General features: G+C 36.4%; 1 protein-coding gene across 3 annotated transcripts in view; it reads left to right on the top strand.

The window, feature by feature from the left end:
* Positions 1-226: 226 nt before the first annotated feature.
* Positions 227-26,256, top strand: part of LOC107722221 (RNA binding protein fox-1 homolog 3-like) — a 446,938-nt gene continuing 420,908 nt past the window's right edge. For 2 of the 3 annotated variants that reach the window (XM_016530499.1, XM_016530495.1), the window contains exon 1: positions 227-564. The gene's annotated coding sequence lies outside the window, so the exon portion shown is untranslated. Of the gene's footprint in view, positions 565-3,536; positions 3,586-26,256 lie in introns of those variants that run through there. The other variant, XM_016530496.1, reaches the window with a different exon arrangement.

The raw sequence follows: 26,256 nt of genomic DNA, 5'->3' as shown, positions 1-26,256 counted from the left end.
GGCTCGCGTGAAACTGTCAGTGCATCCTCTCCACCTCCGTGTTCTGTCTCTCCTCCTCCTTCTTCCTCCATGTCCGTCCCTCCCACCCTCATCTCTCCCTCTCCCTCTCCCTCTCTATCTCTGATGTGTTCTTACAGTGTAAGGCGCAGCCAGTGAGTGAAAGCCCAAGCACCCTCCCCAACACACACACACTCCCCCACCGCTTGTGTGAACGTAAACACACATACACACACCACAGACGCGTGTGGTTGACCGCAACGGGCTCTCGGCTATGTGTGAAGACACGCGCGGCACGCCAAAGAAGCAGCACTACTGAATCTGACGCTCGCTTTGTAGCAGGACCGCCAACCAGATCGCATCGAAAACCATCCTACTTTCTCTCTCTCTCTTTTTCCCACCCTCTCTTTTCAGTTGTACTTGTGTGAACAGAGCTGGAGTAAAGGAAATACCCCCCTCCCCCCATCCCTCTCTCTCTCTCTTTCTGTCTGCCCTGTGGTGGGATAAACAGTGAAAAGATGAGCCTGTGATACAGCACCAGACCTGAGTGACCTGACAGCTCAAACTGTGAGTACACGAGTCTCTTACTTTTACTTCCACACCGGCACACACTCACGCCTACATACAAACAGCATACAAACTCTTTAATTGTTGTATCAGAATAAAGACAGGTGGATTGTCAGCTGCTGCTTTTTAACCTTTGGTAAAACTCTTTATTCTCTGTGATTTGCACTGAATGATTGGTTTCATTTTGATGAAACAAATATCCTCCGGCAATCGTGGCGCTTAACGCGTCCAGAACTGCAAGTGGAGATTTGCGTTTTCTCACATGCGTTATTCAGAAGTACACCTCGCCCTTCATTTATTCCTTAAACGGGGCACTTATCTGTCACGATGTACCTCAGATTCTTGCAATTATATATTAGAAGACGAAAAGACATCATCATCATCATCTTCTTCTTAAAGAGTGTCAACCAAATTTCTTTATTCTTAATTTTAATTCAAAAGGACAGTGTGAAATGGTGCTATTGTTTACTTTGAATAGTTCAGATTCTTTTTTTTGTACCTTTTGAAAAGTATGTCTTAAGGATTCTTTAAGGATTAAGGATTCTTTGTCACACATTTGTGTGGATTTCACAGCTAAATAAAGAAAGAAATGTAAAATAATAATAATATATTGTGTTTTATCATATAATTCCTTTTGTGTAACCGTGTATTCCTCTTTGTTTTATCATTTGGGTGTGCAGTGACACATACTAGCCTTTACTGTCTGTTGCAGTGTAGAATTTTTGTTTTGTTTTGTGTGCTGTTGAGTGCTGGATGAGAAGAAAGTGTGAGGTTTGCCTCCTCTTCGGATGACCGGCCAGAGAGTGAGAGAGAAAGAGATACAGACAGTGAGACAGAGAACAGCGTGTCACATTCGACGGTTTGCTCAAGCAGTGTAGCATAGCTGACAACTAAAGCGAGAACACAGTGTTACCCTTAGCCTGTGAACAGCCTGGAAACAAAGTGAAGCCGTTCAAATGGCTTTCAGAAGTTTTTGTTGTTGTTGTTGTAAGAGTACATATGAGCTTAATTTAACTTTTGAATTGTTATTATTTTTTTTATTTTTTTTTCATTGAAAATGGTGAATGGTGGGCATAAGTTAACCTATATATATATAATGTTTATAGTGTATATATACCATATGATATGTTGACATTATTTATGACATTATTTTATTCCCAAAAATTCTTTAGACAATTTATTTTGTTCTCATTTATTTGTAAATTTCCTTTGATCTTTTAAAAATATAAAATGGAATGCAGAACTGTAAGTGTATACGTAGCTACATAAGCCATCAAAGGATAGACTGAAGAATAGTTTCTTCTTGGCAGTTTGCAATACTGAGTTGTTTTGGTAATAGCTAGTTGCTTTTCATTTCTCCACTACACATCTGAACTTTGCACCTGAATAGTGTATATTTATGTAGTCTCTATATTCCTACCCATAATTTCATAGTCTACACAGAGTTGTACTTTAATATACTTTTTACAGGCACACATTCTAATCTTATTTAGTGTTGATTGCCTGTTGTGTAGTATATTTATTCTTTACATTTCTATTTCATGCGGTTTTTGCACTGCCTGGATATTTGCTGTGATGTCTACTGTCTAACATGTAGGAGATCAAAGCCACCAAGAAATCCATTTTACTTTACTTTACTTTGCGTGCCAGTAGATTTTTACTTGCCCTTTCAACATTTACAGCAATATATAGGAAAAGTAGATCATAGAAATTATTATAAAAAAAAAAATATATATATATATATTTATTTTTTTATTTTTTATTTTTTTCTAATAAGTGTTTTTTTATTTGCAGTAATAGCTGCAATAAACATTTTTGCAATATATAATAATATATTAAGGTTTTATTGAGCATGTTCTTTCCACAAATAAATTAATTAAACAGTTTTTTAGAAAATAAATATATTTGTAATTGCAATAATAGCTGCAGTAAAAATGTTTTTATCAGAATAATTTTTATATCAGAATAATATATTTAGATTTTATTTAACATTTTCTTTCTAAAAAATAAATTGAATAAATAAACCTTTTTATTTGCTGAAATTGCTGCATTAACCATTTTTGCTGGAAAAGTGTGGCATAGTGCAATGCCTTGCTGTTTTGTTTAATTTTTTACTGAAGTCCTAGTTATTAGCAAGTCAGCTGGATTGTTACCTTCAAGTACATGATTAACAAATTATTGGAAAATAAGAGAGTAAATACTGGCCCAATAGGATGGGGCTGAGTTCTCTTAACTGTCCCGAAACACTCTTGCCAGCGGCCCATTCTTATTTTTATGTCCTGATATTGCAATAAAGTACTTTACTACTACTGCACAACTACTATGACATTCAAATAGAAACTAACATATTCTGGCAGTTAATCGAGCTCTCCACCTTTTTTCTCTCCTTTTCTCACTCTCCGGTGTGTCTGCGGTTGTGTGATTTCACCATTAGGCTTGACTACTGTGCCGTTTCTCGATATGATGACAATTTCCTGCTGAGGCGCATGTCAAATGAAAAATGGTATGAGATGTGTGAACCACATGGTCAGAAAGGTTCACAGCTTGTGAATGCAGATTTAATTCATCCAAATGTTAGCAAAGAGCGTAGCACTAACATGAAATGAGCTTTTTACCAAGCTTCTTGATTTCAACGTAAAATTGGCATGTTACTTAACTCTATCCCAGCGTGAGACTCTGGGTTTTTTGTTGAAGGATTTTGTGTTGAATGCTCCTGTCAGAATGAGCTACATAGAAGTTAGCATCTGTGTAATAAATGCCTGTGATGGCTTTTAGGTGAACTCTTCTAAGTTCTATAAAAAGCCACCGCACAGCCGGAAAAAACAATCATCAATGTCAAAGTTTATATTGCAAGTATGAGGCTTCTCTGCCAATTCAAAAGCCAATAAAGTGATATGTGTAAAGGACATAAAGTAAGACTCTGTATCACTTTTCAGAGACCTATAACTTAATGTTTGCTCCTCGCTTTTCAAATTGTTCTTGCAGCCCTTCAGTGAGAAGCGCATAAGAAGTGCTTGACAGGTAAATAATTGATATGCATTCAATAGCGATATTATAGCAATAGTGTAGGGCCAACTAAAATAAATTATGAATAGTTTTATACTTACAAAGAATGTCATAATTGCTGCCAAATCAAGTCCATTTTATCACATTGGGGGACTAGACTGGCAGTTCTTATATATTTGGCAGTAAACCAGTTAAGTTACACAGAGAATATTTTAGTTGTCAGAAGAGTGACTCATAGTTACTAAAAATAAATTAATTATATAAAGGGATTTTAAAACCTATTATGGTATATAATATCAGCACTGTATAACCTTATATAAATGAGATTGCTGAAGGACAAACAGCCCTTCCTTTCGGCACAATACATAAATCACCCAAGTAGTGTGAAAATGCATACGGATTATCTATCATCATCGAATTCACATATTGACAAAGTGGAGCCGTAGCCATATTCGTTCATAATCTGAACCTAATGATGTTTTGGTTGAGCTGCGTTAGTCCAGGGTTAAAGGGAACCACCCTGACCTCACCTTGGACCCCTCGCTGTCACAGTCGCCCGACGAGTGACTGATGCAGGACTAAAGGACCTACTTGTTTATGTGTATCATAATATCACACTTTCCAACTCCATATATTTGAAAAAAAAAAAAAAAAAAGGGCAAATGTTTTATAGTAACAGACTGTAAATTTTGCTTTGCAATCTTGTTGAAGGTTCCATGACAGACATCCATTGGCTGTCTGCGTACAACAGACACTATGCTTACAGTCAGCCGAGCATTGCTTTATTTTATTTTAAATTTTTTTCCCTAAAACATAATTTAGATAGGATACAAGATTTATGTGTTTGAAGTTCAGAGTGATCGGTGGGTCCGGAAACAGTGACTCATCTTCTTGTCATAACTTGTCATGCTGCTCATATTTTTGGATGAAGCTACATTAAAGGCCTTCTGTTTGATCATCTGTCTGTTTAGAAAGCCACCGGAAGTGCTGTCACTCAAAGCATTCACACCATTGAGCACCTGTTACAAATATTTGTAAACATATTTTAATGGAAGTTGGACATTTTTGGAAATCCATTTATATTTTTATGTATTTATTAGCTGCAATGATGATGCAATGTAGCAAGAATTGGGGCTGTTTATGCTTTTAAATTTTAAATATTTATACACATAATACTTTTATTCTGCAAGCATGCACTGATCACATATGACATTATATATATGCTGTTTTTTTAATGATTCATCAAAGAATCCTGAAACAAAAATATCAAAGTTTCCATAAAAAATATTAAGCAGCACAGCTGTTTTCAACATTGATAATAATAATAAATTTCTTGTGCACCAAATCAGTATTAGAATGATTTCTGAAGGATCGTGTGGAGGGAATGGCTGCTTTAAATTCAGCTCAGGAATAGATTACAGTTTAAAGTATATTAAATTAGAATATAGTTATTTTAAATTGTAATAATGTTTCAGAAAATATGTTTGACCAAATAAATGCAGCTTTGCCCAAATGAGTTCTTTTCAAATAATTTTTTTAATGAACTAGATTAACTCTGTAGGTTTAACAGACCAAATGGTTTGTTTACATTTAACATTTAAAAATCATTGTTTTCCCATCAAATTGTGAAAGTTTAAAGGGAGCCAGGCTCAAAGGAAAGCTTTAAAAATGCATCTAACAGCAGCAACAACCTTTGGCGATGTGTGTTGATGACAGCTCTAGTGTAATTCCTCAGTATTCATCTAGGCAATATTTTCATGTGCGACTGCCAAGACCATAGCAGTCGAATCCATGCCCTCCAAGGAACAGCTTTGAAAGTCAGACTCACAGTGATTGTGTGGTCCTAGACTGGATAATGCTAGTGCTATCTATGAGACTCCTAACTGAAAAAAAACCCTCACATTGCCGGTTGTGAAGTGAGGAATGGATCAAGTACAGTATACAAAATCATAAGGAAGGAAAACATCACAGAAACACCTGGTTAGGGGTCATAAAGTTTCCATTGAATGTACAAACTGCGTTCTAAACGGTATACCGGAGCTGCGAAATGAGGGACCAGTGTTTGGACTGTGCCTCTGAAACGCCCTGACAAAAGAAAGCTTAGCCAACAATTTCCTCTCCTTCACAGAGGGGGGAAATAAAAAAGCAAACTGGCGTGGGGAAAGACTAGCTTTATCCACAGACCGTTTGATGTTGGATTTTGTGTGCGTGTGTGTGTGCAGGGCACCGCTGGTCCTGCGAGAGCATTGGTTATTGTGTGTCAAGGGAGGAATACAGTCGCCTCTGGCCCCTGGAGAGACACTCTTGCGTCGCCCGAATCCACCAAAACAGGCAGAAAAGCTAGTTAACACAGCAGCCGTCGCGGACACACAGACCCTGGCCATTAGCGAACGAATGCTCACTCTCTTTCTCTCTCTCTCTCTCTCTCTCTCTCTCTCTGTGCCGGGTCTGGTGGCAGTGATTAGAGCGCTGTGGAAGCTGCTGTAATAAGGACGGGGCTACGGCTTTCGCGCTGGCATGATCTGCTGTGCGGCCGTGGCGGGTATTACAGAGGGCTGCGGCGGGAAGATAGGGAGATTTAATGGGGGCGGGGGGAACTGTCCTGAGGTAAGAGAGGAGAAAATGGGTGAACTGGTATTAGTTGGTAAAAAAGCAGGCATGGGAAAGGAAAGGAAAAGGGAAAGAAAACGCACTAGGCTGATGGGCGTAACAGCACAATTATCCTCTAGATTTTTACACAACCTCACGGTCTCTACATGACACTATCCTGTTTGTTGTTATGAATGGTATAACCATTGGCGTATGAAGGTGTCAGATGAGCAAAGAAGATAAAAACATCAGAAGCAGTTTGAATGGGATGTAAATGAAAATTAAGTCAATAAAACTGAATTCTGATACTTCTCAGTGATTCTGGTATACCTTAATGACACTATTAACAGTTCTTTTAGTATAGTTGCAGTTCTCTGTTCATTTTGAGTGGCTCTTGATTGAAAGTAATGGTTTAGTGATTGAGTCAGATGTTACAAATCATTGAATTTGTTTGGGCTGTTTTTCCCAAAAGCTTTGTGAGACTAAGTCGCCAGTGGTTTCTACTTTCTACATTAGTCTTATGCTGCTTTTTGAACATTTTATTACAAAGAACCAGCTCAGGGTCTTTTTTTCTCCAAATTGGTCTTCACTTGTCATGCATATTTATTTATTGAGAAATTGCAATACTGCAATACAAAATCCAAATCTGTGTGATGTACCACAAAAGAAGATATTTTGCAGAATATTGGTAACCAAACCATTTTGGTGACCATTGACTTCCAGTGTATGAAGTTAAAAAAAGTATATTTTGAGACTTTATATTTTCTTTTATGTTACACAGATGAACAAAACTCATACCGTTTTAAAACAACATCAGGGGGAGTATGACAATATACGTTTTTTGGTGAATTATTTGGACATAATCAACCATATCCTTTTTATCAATAGAGATATAAAGGTGTGTTCAATTTGTCCAGTCACACCTGTGAGCTGTAAGTGTAGCTTAGCACAAGGGATGACAGATGGTCAGGTTGTTAGTGAGTGCAGGGTTTGACCCGTCCCAGCATGAGGAGCAGTCGACTGACAGCGGCCAGTGCATCTGCAGGCAGTTACCATACTCCAGTGGACCATCCCTTCCCCGCATGGCAGCCAGGTCTGGCCTTAAACACTCTGGAGACTCGCACTTACTGTTCGGAACACTACACATCCATGAGAGGTGAAAAATGGCCAGTGTGTGTGTTCACTGAGAGAGAGAGAGAAACAAAGAAAGGTGTCCTGAACAAAAATTCACATTGACTTAACACATACAAACATGCTGACTGAACACAACAGAGAAACAAACACTGAGCAAATGTACACTTTGTATATGTGCAAGATGTGTGTGTGTGCGCGTTTGTGTGTGTGTTGGTATTGATTTATTGTCTAAACATAACATAATGTTTATGTTTATAATGTGGCAACTTAAGCAAATCACAACATGCATCTTTTTGTTTGCATTGGAATCAGGAGCAAGAAAAATACATCTTTAGACGATACAAAAAAGACAATAAGGAAGTCAAGAAATATTTAAACCCTGCATTTTAAGTCTTAGCACAGCTTTTTGCACTAAAATTTAGAGATCTAAATTAACATTTTTGGTAGAAGCCCTTTTCAATAAGATACAAGGAGGTGCACAGTTACTTGACTAGATGCTCTCGGAAGGTTACCAAGTAAGGTTTACCCAATCAATATGCATTCAGTAATATTTATATTAATTAAATATGTTATTAATATTAATTGAAGCTGAACATAAAATATACATATTAGATGAATAATCAAGCACTGAAATTACTAACTGGAAATAAATGAAAACTAAAATGATAAACTGAAATAAAAATAAATTAAATCTAAATATTAAAAAATATACATAAAAACACAAATAATAAAATTACTAAATATTAGTCTAAATGTAAAATGAAAGCGAAAATGTCAAAAACTATAATATATAAACAGAAAAATAGCACTGATATTGTCTGAAATAGATTTTGTTGTATGTATATGCATCAGTCAATATTGAATATACATATTCTGTATGTGTGTGTAAATTACCTGTGCTGTCAACATTCACATAGGTTAATCAGTAAATTTAATGTTGTGATGCCAAAGTTTACTTGTAGCAAATGACAGAATATTGTTTATTTTTGTTTTAATGTTTTATTTATTTAGACAAAATACAGAAGTATAAAATTTTAACAGCCATTTAGGAGCTGTTTTTTTCAGTAATTTTTCAGTTATTGGCCATAACATCAAAAACATTACCAGCTTATTGGTATCACCCAATTTTAATGTTGGTGCTTCCCTAGTCTTGATTTTTTGTGCTTTCCTTCTTGACTTGAATTGAAAGCGATGAAAAAGTCAATCTCAGTGTTGTCATTGAGTTCGCTTCCTTACTGCTTTTACTGTATTAAAAATTACTAATATTTTATTTTTATTATTTTATTTTATTTTTATTTATTTATTAACAGTCATCCGTGAACAAAAGCCTCAATGTATATTGTAAATCAATTACAGGCAGGTCTTAGTTTCTCCACAGACCTCCTGGTATTTTCTTCTGGATATTTTTAGCTGTACCTTTTCCTATAGCTGTGGCAGGTAGCAACTGCAGCATTATTAACAATGGTTGCATCAGTGGCAGGAGCTTAGAGTTCACTACCAGTTTTGAACAGTATTGTTGATATAGTGATAGCGCTAGTCACTATAGGGATAGTGATAGTTAGCCGAGGTTCTGCCCTGGCTGGCTAGAGGCTGTGTCGAGCAGCAAGACCCTTGTGCCCGCTCTCCCCGTACACTGTCTCTGCACGTGTGCTTTTATTTAGCAGGAGCTGTCATCTCCCATAAACCCTCAGTGCACTTACATCCATTGCCTCTGCCAACTTCTCTGCATCAGGCACACTTGTTACAGGAGAGAGAGCTGACAGCTCCGGTCCAACCGGCCGCTCACTATCCCTGGAGAGAGAGAGACAGGGAGAGAAAGAGAGATATTTGGTAGCATGTATTAACCCTTAGGCCAGAAATATACCTTACATAAGTGCAAAAATGCAAACATCTCCCTGTTGTACATGCTTAACGTGCATTTTTGCGTCGTTATGGTGGTAACAAACCTCAGTACTCAAGGGAGTGATAGAGTTACCATCTAGTGTTTGTGCCATTAAACCGGATGTGGTTTATTCGGGTATCTAGCTATAAACATGTCGACTCTAGCTAAGTTGTTCAGCAAGATTCTGTTTTAATATATTGCTGTGCCATGAGAGTAGTTGACCTTAAAGAGAAAATTAACAGAGGACAGGTTTTGTTACTGTACACTATAGTGTCAATTGCATGTTAGGACTGTCACAGTGCAATTTGGCAGACTATTAATTGTCATAAAAATAATTGCAATATAATGCAATTATTCATAATAAAAAAGGTCTATAAAAACTTTGCCATGAATAAAGAATGCATTTGAATATTTTAAATATTTATAAAATATTTATTGGTTTTATTATAGATAGATTTTATATGTAATATAATATCTATGTTCTCCAAACAACTTGTCCTATTTAGAGTCGAGGAATGCTGTAGTTTCTATCCTATTCTATTCTCCAAACCGTGTGTCTTATGTACAGTCGAGGGATGCTGTATATGATATGATATGATATGATATTATATTATATTAACTAATCAATTTAAACATTAATATTGTTATTATTATGTAGTGTCAAGGGATGCTGAAGATATATTATATATTATAAAATCATTTTAATCAATTTAAACAATATTGATAAATCAAAATAAATTATTATATAGATTATATATTAATTATTATTATTATTATTATTTTTATTTATTTTTATTATGTAGGGTCGAGGGATGCTGAGTGAGTCTGGTTTGTTGAGTAAAAGGCATAGCTTACAGTGTTCCTCCACGCAGTCAATAATTGTTTTTTGGTAATAAGGGTTGGAGAGAGTGAGAGAAAGTAATGTGTGATGGTCAAATGGTGCCTGTGGATTGCTGTATAGATAGATGTGGTCTGATACTGGCAGTATTGAATTCATCAGCATCTCATCTCGGGCACATGAAATAGTATCATTTTAGTGCACATGTAATCACGGCCACATTAATGCAGAGGTCACTGTGTCCTTTGTGTAAAAAGCACAGCTAGGGAAAACTTCTCATGTGTCTAAAACGGCTTCTTTCGTTCCTTAGCAGCCATGTTTGCAGGAGCTATATAAAGAAAGCATGTAGGAGTGAAGCTTTCAGGACTTTGGAAAGCCTTGGAGCAGCTCCCACCAGGGGCCAGCCACCTCCTCTATGTCAGTTAGCCTGCTGGTTAATCATCAAACAAACTATACACACAGACAGAAAGCAACAAAAACTTCTCTTCGCATTTTGTCACGTTCCAGTCTCCTTAAGCCCTCGAATGGATAGAAGATGAAAAACGCACAAGGCAAGGCATGCTGACAACGCGAGGACATCCTTCACATTCGGTCCAGTGTTTCCATGAAGTTACAGCATGAGGTCTTCAGGTTTGAATACAAATCATCATACAGTCTCTGTTGAGTCCTTCTCCGCAGGGGCTTTCCTTTCAAGTGTTCCTTCCAGTCCAGAGAAAACCAGAACAGGTTTTTTTTTTTTTTTTGCTGAGATAACCTGCCTGCCTGGCTCTTGGGTATGCAGAGAGAGTTTCTGCTGCTTTAGTGTGCATGCTGTTTACTTTTAAGTAAAGAGTATTAAGTATGCATTTGCAGACTCCAGTGAATACATTATCAAGTAAATTTTGCTCTGCGCCCATGCTTGTTTGAGTGTGACATTTGCAAGCGTCAACATGGTTTAAATTCAAACTAAAACAATGTCACTGCATGCGAAGTAAAGTTAACAAGGACGCTTTGTTTTGTTTCAGAGCAACTTGCTGACCACCTTTACAGGACTGAAGAATCAGGATAATACAATCCACGGACAGATAATTACAGCACAACCCTGATCGCAATGCTAAACAGAAGACCTTTATTCACTACGGTTCCAAGCTGAAAATCCATAAATCACAACCGCTGTCGCACAATCACTACACTCTACAGTATATCGGCTTTAAAATCCCTGGATTTGACATGACCTTACTTCACTTGCCTTTATAAGAAAAAGATGGCAATATTGTACAACCTCAACATGTGACTTAAGAGTTTTTATATATTAGTTTATTTACATTTTTTTAATAAAACCAAACATTTTTAATAAATAATCTATTCTATAGTGGTTAGTACATTTTTTTAGCAGGCACTAATGCTCACCAAGGCTGCATTTATTTGATCAAAAATACAGAAAAATTTAATTCATATCAACTGTTTTTTTCTTCTTCAGAACATCATGTTTTGTGTGGTATTTTTCTATAGCATTTGAAGAATTATATATAGCTATAAATAACTCTAATTATGTTGCTTGTTATTATAATTGTATAATATTAGGATATTATTATAATAAAAATATATGACAATAAAATATTAGATTAAAATGTTTTCTATTTTAATATATTTTAACATAATTTATTCCTGTGATGGCAAAGCTGAATTTTCAGCATCATTACTCCAGTCTTCAGTGTCACATGATCCTTCAGAAATCATTCTGATATGCTGATTTGGTGCTCAAGAAACATTTTTTACTGTTATGAATGTTGAAAACAGTTGTGCTGCTTGATATCTATATGAAAGCTGTAATACTTTTTGTTTCCAATATTCTCTGATGAATAGAAAGTAAAAAAAACAGTAACTTTACTGTCACTTTTGATCAGTTTAATGCATCCTTGCTGAATAAAAGTGTTAATTTATTTTAAAATGTTTAAGTTATATTTTAAAAAAAATTTACTGACCCCAGACTTTTGAATGGTATAAAATTATTTATAATTTTATATATTACATATATATTTTTAAATGTTCAAATTAAATAACACAATTTAAATAATGTACTTATATATTTAACTTTATTTGATTGTGAAAATTATACATGACTTTGGACCATTTGTATATCTGTTTTTATGGCCTTGTTTTCAAATTCAGTTTATTAATTAAATACAGCATCCACCCTGACTAAAGTCCTTTCACCTGTAATATCTGATGTGCTGGTTAGTTATAGTCTAACACATTCTCTAGGGTTTTCTGATTGTGTCCCTCTTGCTGTTTCAGGACAAAGACTTATTTGAATGCAACCTTCAGCGTTAACCTAATTTGAATTGAAAGTTTGAGTTGAATTGATTTGAATCAAATTACAAGCAAGTGAAAACGCTTTACCTCTGCCTCATCAGGACAGGGCCTTGTCTGTTTCTTTTTGCTCAGTTCTTCGAGCTGTCATCAGCATGTCAGATAGAGATGTCTCACCCATCACTGAACTCTTCTCTCATTGTTCTGACCCGTGGAATAGATTCTCTTTGAAAATAACATGATTCCATCTGACCTTCCTTATAAACCCACATGTAGACACTTGTAGTGTACATCAGGACGTTATAGACTGGTATTTTATTGAAATGGAAAGCGAGTCATCAAGCAGAACACGTGACTCCTCCCTGTGTGTGTGTGTGTGTGTGTTTTGTAGATGTACTCTGGCACTGTTCAGCCCTGGCCTGTAGCCGGCTATGGGACAGGCCCGTCGTGTGGGGAGCAGGAAGCACCCCACCGGCCCTATGCCTCAGTACCAGCAGGAAGAAAGGAGATTCTGCACCTGCTATAGTGCAAATCCCCGCCAATCTCCAAAGCCAGAGTCCTCCTTTTGTCCTTGGCCAACAGTGGCTTCGTCCCTTACTGTTGGGACGGGACGGGCAGGTGCTACCGGGCCAATCGCAGTGGTTGTTCTTCATTGATGTCTGTCATCGATGAGCGCCCTTTTTTTTCTCCTCTCAGGCATTGATTGGAAAAAACGTCAAAGTGGAGCCCAAGATGTGATCAATGGCAGCCAGGACCCTCCTGCAATCCCACTACAGGGTGGGGGGAGAGAATTCCATGGCGCCGGTTCTCTCTCACACCTGTATTTGGATGGTGTCGTTTTCCAAGTCTGTTCATCTTTGCACAGTTTGTTTGTTTAGTTTACTTTGATAGTGTGCTTTGGTTTCTGCCTTTTGTTTTTCTCCCTTTATCTTAATTGAGCAGAGGGTAAATGATAACTGTACAGTAATGCACATTTCCTGCATCACTGTAGGAATTGAGTTAACAGAAGTTTATATTATAACATGAAACCTACTGTAAAAACCATTCAATGGGAAAAAAAAATCTTTTGGACATTATTTTTTTGTGGTATTTTTCTTTAACTTTGTTACTATAATTGTACAATATTAAAATTTTATTATAATAAATATAATATATAATAATTTACAACTGTCATTCAAAAGTTTGGGCTCAGTAAGTTTTTTTTTTTTTTAAGTTTTAAAGATGTGCTAAGGCTGAAGTAAAAACAATACTTTTGTGAAATATTACAATAAAAAATAATTTTAAAATATTTTAACATGCAATTGATTTCTGTGATGGCAAAGCTGAATTTTCAGCATCATTACTTCAGTCTTCAGTTTCACATGACCCTTCAGAAATCATTCAAATATGCTGATTTGGTGCCCAAGAAACATTTCCTATATTATTATCAGTGGTGAAAACACAGAGGAAACGGTGATATATTTTTGGTTTGCCAGGATTCATTGATTACAATAGAAATTTCAAAAGAGCAGCATTTATTTAAAACAGATTTTTTTTTTTTTGTAAAATCATTTGTAACCTTTTGTGACCTTAACATTTTCTGTGGCACATGTTAAGTGGATTGTGGTTGTTTTGCAAAGTAGCTGTCAGTTAAAAACTACATTGGAGTCATAAAGGCAAAGTATTGTTTAATTTGAAGTTCAGAAAGAGGGTTAAAATGGTGATATATGGCATTATAGCCAAATACTCACTGTTCTGTGGGAACCTTAGGGAGAAAAAATATGAAAAATTTATGAACTCTTTCATGACGATAAAGCAGACCCCCAACAGTGAAGTGTTTGATTTCATAGTATTTAATCTTTCCTTTAATAATCGTTAACACTTAGCTTCTCTTATACTGAGTGATTATGCAAGTTTTAAAATGATTGTATTCTAGATGAGGACACTGCGCGCATTTCTACATTTCTACTTGGTGCTTAGATCATGTAAAGCAGTTTGTTAATGGCTTTTAGTCACTGATTTGCATTTATATTTGGAACAGCTCTTTACAATTAGTGTAAAAGTGTGTGTGGCAGATCGGGCTGAAATTGGTCTTGAGTTCTGGATGAGGGGCAGGGCACAAACCTGATCAATCTATCTGAACTGCTTAGGGTGCAAAGACTCTCACACAGTCTCTCTCGCTCATTCTTGCCCAAACCCCCCACCCCCCTTTTTTTACAACCCTCTAATCGATATCAGATGTTATCACAGCTCATCAGCTGTGAATAAGTGACGTAATAGAGGTCAAGCCACCGAGGACTTCATCTGTTTTCGCAACCAGTCCAGTGACAGTGTTGATTGAGACACACATATTCAACAGCAACACAGGGCCTGACTCTTGTGTGTTTCTGCATGGCTTGGTTTATAATCACAGTGCAATGAGGGACATGAAATGATTATACCAAAAAAAGGAGCTCTATATATCACAGTGCACACCGCGGTCAGCATATCAGTAAGAAAATTAAAGATATGAATGCAGGCCAACCGGCACAGAGCAACAACGCGATAATGGAGCCACAGCTCGATATTCCAGAGAAAGAGAGAAACTATAAAAGCGGTGAAGAGGTCCACCTCGAACAGGACCTTGGAAATGGTACGGAAATCAAGCACAAGGCGAATTAATAAAATTTACCCTCCTAGCACAAACGCTATGCTGCTTCGCTTTTTCATAAGAGCAAGCCGGCAATATCGTAAAACCTCAGAATACTGTGGTGAGGTCATGTTACTGGTTTGTGTTGTGGCATTTGTAGATTGAGAAGAATATGCAGATGGGATGAGTGAATGAATAAAAGGGAATCATGCTTGTCTGTCTGGAAACTGGAATATTTCTTTGTTTATAATATATATATATAAAACAACAACAACAACAAATATATTTGAAATTAAAAGAACTGTTTTCTGTTTTAAGAATATTATATATTATTATTATTTATTATTATATATTAAGAATATATTTTGTAATATTTTACAATGTATGCAGAATTGATGTCATACGGCTCGTTCACGGAATCGCTGGCCGTCTCAGTGATCAGCCGTAAAACAGTGATTCTGTCCCTTACATATTATTGGTGGAGTTCCCTTTAAAATCTTAAATGATTCCCTTTGAGCTAAATTGACCTGTTTCCCTTACATATATTAAGAATATATTTTGTAATATTTTACAATGTAATGTATTCTTGTGATGCAAAGCTCAGATAATGATTTCTAATCAAGTTTTTTTTTTGCAATCACAAGAATAAACTACATTTTTTAATATATTAAAGTAGAAAATGTCTATTTTAATTTAAAATAACATTTCACAATATTACTGTTTATATTGTATTTATAATCAAATAAATGCAGCCTTTGTGAGCATAAGAGATTTCTTTCAAAAACATTAAAAATCGTAATTATTCCAAACTTTTGACTTCTAGTGTATAAATAAAACACGGTATGCTCATATGTTTTAACCGAACTTCTGAAATAATTTTGAAAGTCATTTTGAAAACCAAAAGACAGTTAAATCTTTTTAACGGGTCATAACATGAGGATTAAACTTACTGTACCCTTGATGTTTTCCCATAAAATTGTTTTTTTTTTATTCTATCAAAGCATACTGTAATTTTCAAAATGGGTTATATTTGTAGCCTGTTGTGGTTCCGCAGTCCTGTCACTGTTCTGAGTATCGAGTTTGCTGTTTGTGGCGGTCAGCGGGGTTACTGGTTTTGCAAGTCAAATACAGCAAGGTGAGGATGCGCTTATCTCTGGCTGACAAGTGCGATCTGTGTCAGAAACGGGTGCAAGGTGTACCCTGTGCTCTGGCTGCTCCATTCTGGAACTAACACTGATTGACACTGGCTTGCCACAAACTACCCAGCATCCTTTTTGCCTTGAGCCCCTTTGGCCCAGATCAGTATACAGAACCATACAGCTTAAATAGACAAAATATACTTTTAAATTAGTTTCTCAGGTTTTTGAGTGAATAAAAGTCGTCCAGTTGCACTTTTGCCAATTTGGACCACAAAGATTTAAGCTGCTCATTATTTTAATAAACAAGAACAATATATTATTGCACTGAAGTCACAGTGAAATATTTGTTTGTTACCCTGTCGATCCGCATAGCTCAGAGGTGGTCGAATCAGTGGTAAAGCCACATTCTATTAGGTTCAGAAGGCCTTCCTTCACTCACTGGGGGCCAGTCGCCTGGCAAGCTTAATACAAATTGTAATTGGGTGCCATAAATCGTGCACAGCGACAGAGTAGGTCAAGGCCCAGAGACAAGATTACTAAAGCATTACGGTCAATCAAAAGAGTCCTTGAATTGGAAGATTTTAATTAGAGTTTGGTTCTTGTGTGTGCGCCGTGTACTAATGCGTGTCTCTCGTTGTTCTCCTGAAAGTTTGTTGAAATTTTGGAAACTGAAATTGGAATCAATTAAATCCTCAGCGCTGGAAGTTAAATGCCAATGTGGATGCTAATAAAATGTCGCGGCTTTGGCAGTGTCAGTAATACAGTGATTAAAAATGTATCTTAATTGGCAATATGCATACGATTCACTGCAATGGTTGGGTTAATGTTGGAGACAGGGAGACGTCCTCGGAGTGCTCCTCATAAACCCTCGTCTCCTGTCTCTGCTGAGAGAATATTTGCACGATGAAGGGTTTGGCTGTTAAGCCCCCTCATGTCTTAATGGAGCAGATCCCCCTAATCATTCTGTAATCTCTTTTAGGCTAATGTCAGCAATATGTTCACAGAATTATTGCTGATTTGGAACGCACTTTAAGATTGGGGAAGGAAAATCTTACACTCGAGCAAGTGAGCTTAAGAAGTCTCTTGACAGACGAAAGGTAAATCTTCCGTCGTGTTTGTTTTCCTCACTCAATTTTATATTCATAATAGGTTAAAAATCAGCTCATTGATTCCAAAGTGCTAAGAAGATTAACACTAAAATGTAACATTTGCACTAAAAGTTTAGCCTTTGATTGTGGGCAGCGTTTCCTCGAGGGCGACTTGATCCAGTTTGAGTGTCACATGACAATATCAAAAGGCGTTGTCAAGCTTGGATGGAACTTTCAATCAGCAGATTTCCAAGCTTCATAATGCAAATGTTAAACAAACATGCTCTGAGGTTTCTGAAATGGCTCTGTTCATAATGCATGAGTTCCCGATGTTATGCTTAAGGATCAAACTATGGCCGTTCGCCAGTTCAGTCTCGATGGCCGTTGAGTTTGAGGTTGAGCTTCCTCAAAAATGTATTCAGAATTAATGTAACAATGAAAATGACGAAATTAACTGTTGTTTGAATCAGTTTACTTATTAATGTGCATAACTCAGATCTCTATTTATCTATCTATCATTCTATCTACCATTCTGTCTTTGTCATTCTGTCTGTCTGTCGGTTTTGTTGTTTTAAATATTTTAATTCGCTCTATTGTTCTTTATATCGTTCGGTCATTTTGTCATTCTATCTGTTTGTCTGCCTCTGCTGTTCTTTCTATCGTTCATTCTGTCATTTTATATATTGTTCTTTTCTGTTGTTCTATCGTTTTATCTGTTGTTCTGTGTTCTCTCATTTTATTCATCTATCTATCTATCTATCTATCTATCTATCTGTCTGTCTGTCTGTCTGTCTGTCTGTCTATCTGTTCTTTTTCTATCCTTCTATTGTTTATTCTCTTTCCATTGTTCTTTCTAATACTGCACTAATATGTGTATAATAATTATATATACAATCTTTAATTAATTGTATTAATATCACTAATATATTATTAATATAGTATTATATATCATTATTAATCTATTGTAATTTTTTTTTTTTTTAAATATCTGAGTGTGTGAGTATAATTATCAGACAAAAAAAGCTATGTTATTAAAACCTGTGTAAATCTTTAATTTTTAAATTGAAAATTTTTAAATTGATTTAAAAATATGTAAATCAATATTGATCAAACCAATTCACAAAAGTTTGTGAATTGGTTTGATCAATATTGATTTACATATTGGTTTCCTCAGAAAATTCCCTCACGGACAGCCACTGCTCACTGGAATTCTTCTACGGAACGTGTATATGCTTAGAACTCGTCATGTTACTACTTGAGTATGTATGAAATGTGATATTTGAGCCGTGGTTTTTGTGTGGGCTTCATGACTTTGAGTCCAGCTCGCATCATTTCTTCCTCTCTTTTTTTCCTGCATGATTTTCTGTTCCCTCTTGACTGTCACAATAAAACAGGCAAATAAATAAATACATACATACATACAGCCAGAAATCAGTCCAAAAATAAAATATAAAAAGTAAATGCATATTCAAGACCATCAGTATCTTCTGAAATAGTTTTGATGTATAACATAGTGTCGTCTTTTCTCTGCGCTTAGCCAGAAGTTTTAAAAAGTCATCGAGTGGTGTGTTATTCACACATGGTTTGGCCAAGGGTGGAGGAGAGGGATGTACCCTACTTTGTCTTGAGCATGTCGGGCTGTCAGGGTCTCTCTCGCTCTGTCTCCCACCTGACCCAATGAGATAGCAGGTGTGGGGAGAGGGTTCCCAGAGGACTGTTGTAGACAATCGGCTACATTCTCTTCTCCTCTCCTTTTCTCTCGCTGCCTGACACAGGCAGTAATTCTCCCTGTCAGACAAATGTGAGGTTGGGAGAGGTAAGCATCAGCACACATGCTGGACATATGCATCATGGCATATTCACCTCTCTGGTCTCCTGGCAATATATTTAATTTGTGAACTGCATCTGGTGACATTGCTACACATTTGCGTTCCCACTGCGGATTGTACTCCCTCGAGCTTTAGAGAGAGAACAAGTTTCTTTTTGCTCTTTGTGAGACACTAAAGTGCCTTTGTTTGCTGCATGATTGATGTATCTATGAGTGGTGGTTTGGTTGTTTTTCTTCAGGCATCTACATTTGTTAATATCAAGAGTTTTAGATCTAGCACTTGTAATGCTGCTTCCTTAAGGGCTACTGGGTTGTTTATCCGTGAATTAGGATATTCTAATTCAAGTAGTGTGCCTTTCAGGGATATTTAAGACATGATAGCTTTTTTTAAAGAATGATGAAACCCTACTTCTGCTGAATTTAAACAATTTTACGTTTGCACACCATTTTTCTGCTTGATGTGTGACAGTAAACTATTCTTACATCGTGTCCTAACCAGGCGACAAGTTTCCAGCGGCAAGCAATTTTTCTGTCCAAACTGAGCGAGAGACTGCTGCGCGACATGAACAAGGGGTCAAAGTTTGTCTGGTTAGCATGGTCAAGTTAGGTAGATGCAATAATAACACAATTCTACAGGCAAAATATATCCTTTTCTTCAAACGTAGCTGTGTGTTCTGTATAATATATATAATATTATATATAGTATTAAATTTAGCACTTTAGCACAATTTTAGCACAATTGTAATATTATTTAATATTACTTATGTACTATATTTTTATTAAACAATTATTTTAGGTGGCTTTTAAAAGCATGGAATTATGCCGGTTGCATAACCTGCTAAGACTAATCTTAAAAGTTAGTCATCTAATTTTTTTCTTCAAGACTGGTCATAACTTTGTAAAGCCAGTTACATTTGCACACCATTTTTCTGCTTGATGTGTGACAGTAAACTATTCTTACATCGTGTCCTAACCAGGCGACAAGTTTCCAGCGGCAAGCTATTTTTCTGTCCAAACTGAGCGAGAGACTGCTGCGCGACATGAACAAGGGGTCAAAGTTTGTCTGGTTAGCATGGTCAAGTTAGGTAGATTCTACAGGCAAAATAGACCCTTTTCTTCAAACGTAGCTGTGTGCTCTGTATAATATGTATAATATTATATATAGTATTAAATTTAGCACTTTAGCACAGTTTTAGCACAATTTTAATATTATTTAATATTACTTATGTACTATATTTTTATTAAAAATTTATTTTAGGTGGCTTTTAAAAGCATAGAATTATGCCGGTTGCGTAACCTGCTAAGACTAATCTTAAAAGTTAGTCATCTAATTTTTTTCTTCAAGACTGGTCATAACTTTGTAAAGCCAGTTACATAAAAGGGTAGATTGGTCTAATTTGAATGTGAGAAGTAAGACTGATTACCACTTGGTTAACTACTAGTTGGTCAAACTATTTCTTAAGGTGCAGTTGTAAAATAGTGGCTATAGTTATGCAACTGGCCCTAAAAGTGTGTGTGCGACATCTTTTTTTTTTTTTGTGGCTTCAGAATAATTAGTGACTTGGCAATGCTTATCATTATTCATTGTAAATACTATTTTCAAGGAATTAATAATTGATATATTCAATTATTGTCCAAAACTTGATAGAACAAGCTCAAGGATACAGATTGACTTTGAGTTTTAGACTTGAGATGAAACCAGAAGAAAACGGTCAAAAGAGGGAGCAGGGGAAATTTCAGAAAAAGGAAACAGAAGGGGATACCATAGCTTTGGTTCTGTGTCGATGACACCTCTCAAAAGCATTTCATTCATCAAGGGGGAGAGGGCTTGAGCCTGTGTAAATTGCTGCAGATAAAGGGACAAACCTTGAAGAATTGGATTGTGAGGGAAAAGGATTTGAATTCCCCTCTGGTGATCGGTGCAGTACAGGGGGGCCGCTCTCGTAGCCCCTGGCTACCATTGAGCTTTATCGCAGAGCTGTTGCTATTCTTTAGCACACCACTGTTATTTCACCTGAGTACACTCGACTGAGGCATTCAAGTGTTCAACATGTCCTACAGCATGCATGCTATTTGTCAGAGGGCCCTTTTTTGTGAAAGGGACATTTGAGTGTGTGTGTTTATGCATGTGTGTTAAATAAATACCAAAAAATTAACATATGAAGATCAAAAAAAGACAAAAGTTGTGCTAAAAACATAACTGCATACCGATTTGAAGCAACATGAAGATAATTGAATAATTGAAAGATAAAAAGGAATTTTAGGGTGAACTATTACTTGTATAAACTCGTGATCGTAACCATGATGATTTCCGTTTTTGCTGTTTAGTTTTCATAAATGGTCTTTGTGGACTGGAAAGGGAGGAAGATTTGCTTTGGGAAAATTAGAATGTGTCTACATAGCAGATGTCTCTTTTAAACTCTCATTTCAAATGAGCATGGCAAAATCCCGTTTTCCTTGATATACCCCTTTTAAAGATGAATTATCAAATATGCTTCTAGTAATATAGTACTCATGAGAGCAATGAAAGAAACTCATAAATGTTATATGAACCTATAATTTTTCTCTATCTCTTATGGCTCCCACTGAGGTAGCGTGTTTGTGAACGAGAGCCATGGGATGCATTGTGGAAGTTGCCTTTGTATTTCCTTCATCCAGACGCCCATCCTGTTTGCCAGCCTTTCTGTGCTGTCTCACACTTCCAGAGGAAACATAGTCTTTGCATTAAATCCCCTCTGCATATACGAAGCCATCCACGATGTTTAATTCATTCGCTAAGAGCCAGAGGACACTCCTTGTAAAATTCTGGAATAAAAAGAAAATTTGGGAGAAGAAAGGAAATAAATTTTACCCCTTATTTCCCCTTAGCGTGTATGTATGAAAGGAATGAAGGCTCAAGACAACAGGAATCAAGAAAGGTGAACTGACTTAATGAGCTGAATGGTTGAAGAGAAAAAAAATACAAATAAATAATTCAAGTGAAAGTCAAAGAGGAACAGCGGAGAAGGTCGTCTCTCACCTCGCATCTGTTTTTGCTTCTCTTGTTCAGGAGAGCCGAGAGGGTACAATGCTCCAGCAACGTCTAGTAGCAGCGTCTCACTAATCAGGCCTTGATTAAACATCCATTCAGAGAGGCAGGGATTAGGGGAAGTCCCCTCGGAACCGGTCTGCTAGACTAAGAGGGAAGGGAGGCTGAAAAGTTTTTGATGTGTCAGTCATGCAGTCCGGTCATTGTTTAACTGCACTCACCTCCCCAGCCGAGACCGGCAAACAGTTCGTCTGGAGCCACAGCGAAGCAATGCAGTGGAAGGGCAACACAATTATGTCCATTCAGACGCACATCCCAGGAGCGCCACGTGGGCCTCGGAAAAGCTCCGAAGCACATGTGGAAAATCTGTCCAAAACGGGGTGACCCAAAGGAGAGTGGCCTGCTTTGTCGATGAAAGTTATCCTGCCCTTGAATAGCAGAGAGCAAAGAGTACGGCATTATGATATGTTAGAGAGCATGCCTTTTTATCTACTGCTCTCCATCATTCATTTGCTCTTTTGGCTTTTTGGAAAGCACACTTTTTACATTTTTTTACATTTTTAATTATGTTAACAGGTCTTAATGGGAAGGATTTTTTTCTGCTAGCTCAGATTTGAGCCAATTTTTTCATTTTTTATTTATTTTTTTGCTGGCCCCAGTACAAAAAATTATTTTATTTTTAGCAGCATGTTTTAAATGTGACAAAATGTACATTTATAATTTTCGTTAAACATGTAATTTTTTGTATTATTATTTTTAAGCTAATAAAAATTATTATTATTATAAATATTATAAGTACATAGATGTATATATATATATAATCTTAATATATAATAATATATATTTTATAATTATTATATTTATTTATATATTATTAAAGTTTATATATTTTTTGGAATTTATGAGTAGTATTTTTACAAATTGATTAACAAATGTAAGATTTGTGCTGGTTGTGCAATGTTTGTTGTTGAGCCATGGTTATTTTCATTTGTTAATTATTGAATAAAAAAAATTATAATAAATAACATTATATAATAACATATAATAAATGTTATTATTTATTTTTTATGGCTATTTATTGGAATTTATACAAATTGCTATTTTTAAGCTTTGGTTATCATAAGTTATTTTTGTTTGTTTTGTCGAAAATGTTTTTGAGCTAACACATTTTATTGCAGTTTTTCATCCTTACCTGTAATCTCTTTAAACAGGCCCTTTACAGACTGAGATATCACATTATATAGTCCAAGGAAAATTCTGGAAAAGGTTAATTTTGCCAAAGGCAGGAGCTCGCCCACCAGTGCTTAAGAGGAAAATGGAATTCATTGTTAATGATCCGCAGAAACATTTAAATTGCACAGAGTTAAATTAACTTTGTGCTAGCTCCATTTGAGTAGCACTGCATAAAGCAGAAATTCAGCCAAGGAAAGCCTAAACACCATTTTTACCTTTTTTTACGTCATGTAACTGCACTAATTTATGTCAATTTTTTTTTTAATCTTAAAGGACTATAATCCTAGTGAAACGTATTCTTCCTCATTTTTTGATCTCAAACAGTCAAACAGATAATGAATATAACAGTTCAGGAGCAGATCCAGGGGACAATGTAGCCTTTAACACACATTACCTTGTTCTGTGGTAAACGGTGATAAGCATGTTGAGTTCTGACTCTTGTCACAGCAGACACTAGAGTTATTAACGGGATGTTTCTCTTGTTAATAAATGATTAATTTCAAAACTATGGAGATGACATTTATGTCTAAATTAAATGATATGACTTCATCAATCAGTCAGACATGTTTTAGGTCAAAGCTACCGCTGTGGGGGCTCATATTTGCGTGTGTATTTGTGCGGGATGGGCTATTATATAGAAACAAGTGCGTGTCAGAGTATGACATTGCTCTGGGCCCTTTATTCTGCTTGTTACAGTGTTAAAGTATTTCATTTATTCAGCGTGATTCTTGCTGAGAGCTCATTTTTTTCTATCGCAGGGAGAGAGCGACCAGCACAGGAGGGGTGTAATGAAATTGCCCAAATGTACTTGCATCCCAGAAATCTAATCCATGTCTATTGTTTCTTATTGAGAGACAGTCATTATTAAATGTACAACTCTGGCATCGTTTGAATACCAAGGGCAGGTTTTGGACCCTTTAAGCTGATGATTGCCCCTTTATCCAATTTGGAGGCGGTTAGATGGGGAGAGAATTGGTACTGTAATTGACAGAGATTGCTGTAGGTTTCAGTGCTAATATGCTGGTAGCTGCTCACAGGTCGTTTGTTTCCTTTCACGGCTGTGAGAGTAGGTTGGCCTCAAGACTGTGGTAAGAATCTTATTTTTTTTCCCTCTGTGACCACATTATACTGTGCATAGTATTGCTAGTCTTTATGGTATGGGCCCAAATCTGAATGATTGCTTTAAATAACACATTTTATAAAGGAATAGTTCACCAATAAATAAAAATTTCCATTAACTCACCCTCATGTCACTCCAAACCCTATGATTTTCTTACTTCCATAAACTACCGAAGGAGATGTTTGGCAGCATGTTCATGTTGCTCGGCTCTTGATGTAATGTACAATGAAAGTGAATGGTGACCATTACATTTTTACATGTAAAAATGTAAAATGGCCTAATGGGGAAGTTGTGGCCTAATGGGGGGGAGTGAATGTACAGCGCTCTCTCCCACCTTCAATACCACGACAGGTTGACCCTTGAGCAAGGCACCGAACCCCCAACTGCTCCTCGGGCGCCGCAGCAAAAAATGGCTGCCCACTGCTCCGGGTGTGTGTTCACGGTGTGCGTGTGTGTTCACTGCATTCACTGTTTATGCATTTGGCAGACGCTGTACTGTTTGAGCAACAGGAAGGCTGCCAATCTCTAAATATGTTCCATTGGACTTCCTTTCTTCTGTGAAATACAAAATGATACATTTTGTATAATGAACTGGCTATTCTTGTACATACAGAGCGTTCAAGCTTCTAAAAGACAGAAAAAAGCACAGTAAAAGCAGTCCACACAATTTAAGCAACTTATTCTACATATTCTAAAGCTATATGATTAGTTTTGTGTGAGGAAAAAGACTGAAGTTTTTGTTTACTGCTGATGTTCTGCACCATAACTCTCAAATCTCAGTTGTACTATTTTTATATGTGCATATTTCATTGTCTTTTATATGTGCATGTTTCATTGCATATTTCATATTTCACTGATCAGTTACAAGTCACACAAGACAAAGTTACTTTTGGCATCATTTTTGGCTTTAATTGTGGTTTGTTCATCATACAAAGCTGTCGTATGACGCAATGTAGTGCAAAGGCCGTATGGACCACTTTTATGGTACCTTTGGTCACCATTTACTTTCATTGTATGAAAAAGATCAACGTTTTTGCTAAACATCTTTTGTGTTCATGGAAGAACGTTATATAGTTTTGGAACAACATGAGGGTGAGTAAATAATGACAGCAATTTCATTGTTGGGTCAAATATTCCTTTAAGCTTTAGATTTATGTGTGTGTGTGTGTGTGTGTTTAAACATACAAAAGTGTTGTCAAGGCTGGATGCTTAAGAGTTTGTCTCCAGATGATTGTCAGGGCTAGCAATCAATAATGATGTGAAGTGGCTTATCTCTTGCATTGTGTCAATATCACCACCATCTGTGTTAGCCCTCTGATAAACAAGGTTTCAGGAAGCTCTCCTTAAAGGGGTCATATGATGCTGCTAAAAAGAACATTATTTTGTGTATTTGGTGTAATGAAATGTGTTTATGCGGTTTAAAGTAAAAAAAACACATTATTTTCCACATACTGTACATTATTGTTTCTCCTCTATGCCCCGCCTTTTTGAAACGCGTCGATTTTTACAAAACTAATCGGTCTGAAGTGACGTAGGTATGTGGGGGCGTGTTAGAACGAGCCGTTTTAGGTAGGTGTGGCTGACTCTGAACTTTTATAAAGAATATCTCTTTGGATTTGAGACTTTAGTCTTTGCAACTTTACAGATCTTCTTTATGCACCAAGAGCTTGTAGCACTCTAAAGAGAAAGGAAAAATTGAAATCGCATCATATGACCCCTTTAAAACAAGCTACTAGTGGTGACATCTAATTTTTCCTTAAGGGCCTTTTGCAGCTTGCAGAAGCACTTGATGACATTCCCAAGCCAAGTATACTGATATCAGACAGAACGAATGGCAAGAACAAAATGGATCGATTGGTCAATTATTATATGATTGGTCTTATAAAAGGATGCGAATAAATTATCAA

The sequence above is a fragment of the Sinocyclocheilus rhinocerous genome, unplaced genomic scaffold (genome assembly GCF_001515625.1).
Source record: "Sinocyclocheilus rhinocerous isolate Xijiao unplaced genomic scaffold, SAMN03320098_v1.1 scaffold334, whole genome shotgun sequence".
Classification (NCBI taxonomy): Eukaryota; Metazoa; Chordata; class Actinopteri; order Cypriniformes; family Cyprinidae; genus Sinocyclocheilus; species Sinocyclocheilus rhinocerous.
This window is presented reverse-complemented; position numbering and strand designations above follow the sequence as displayed.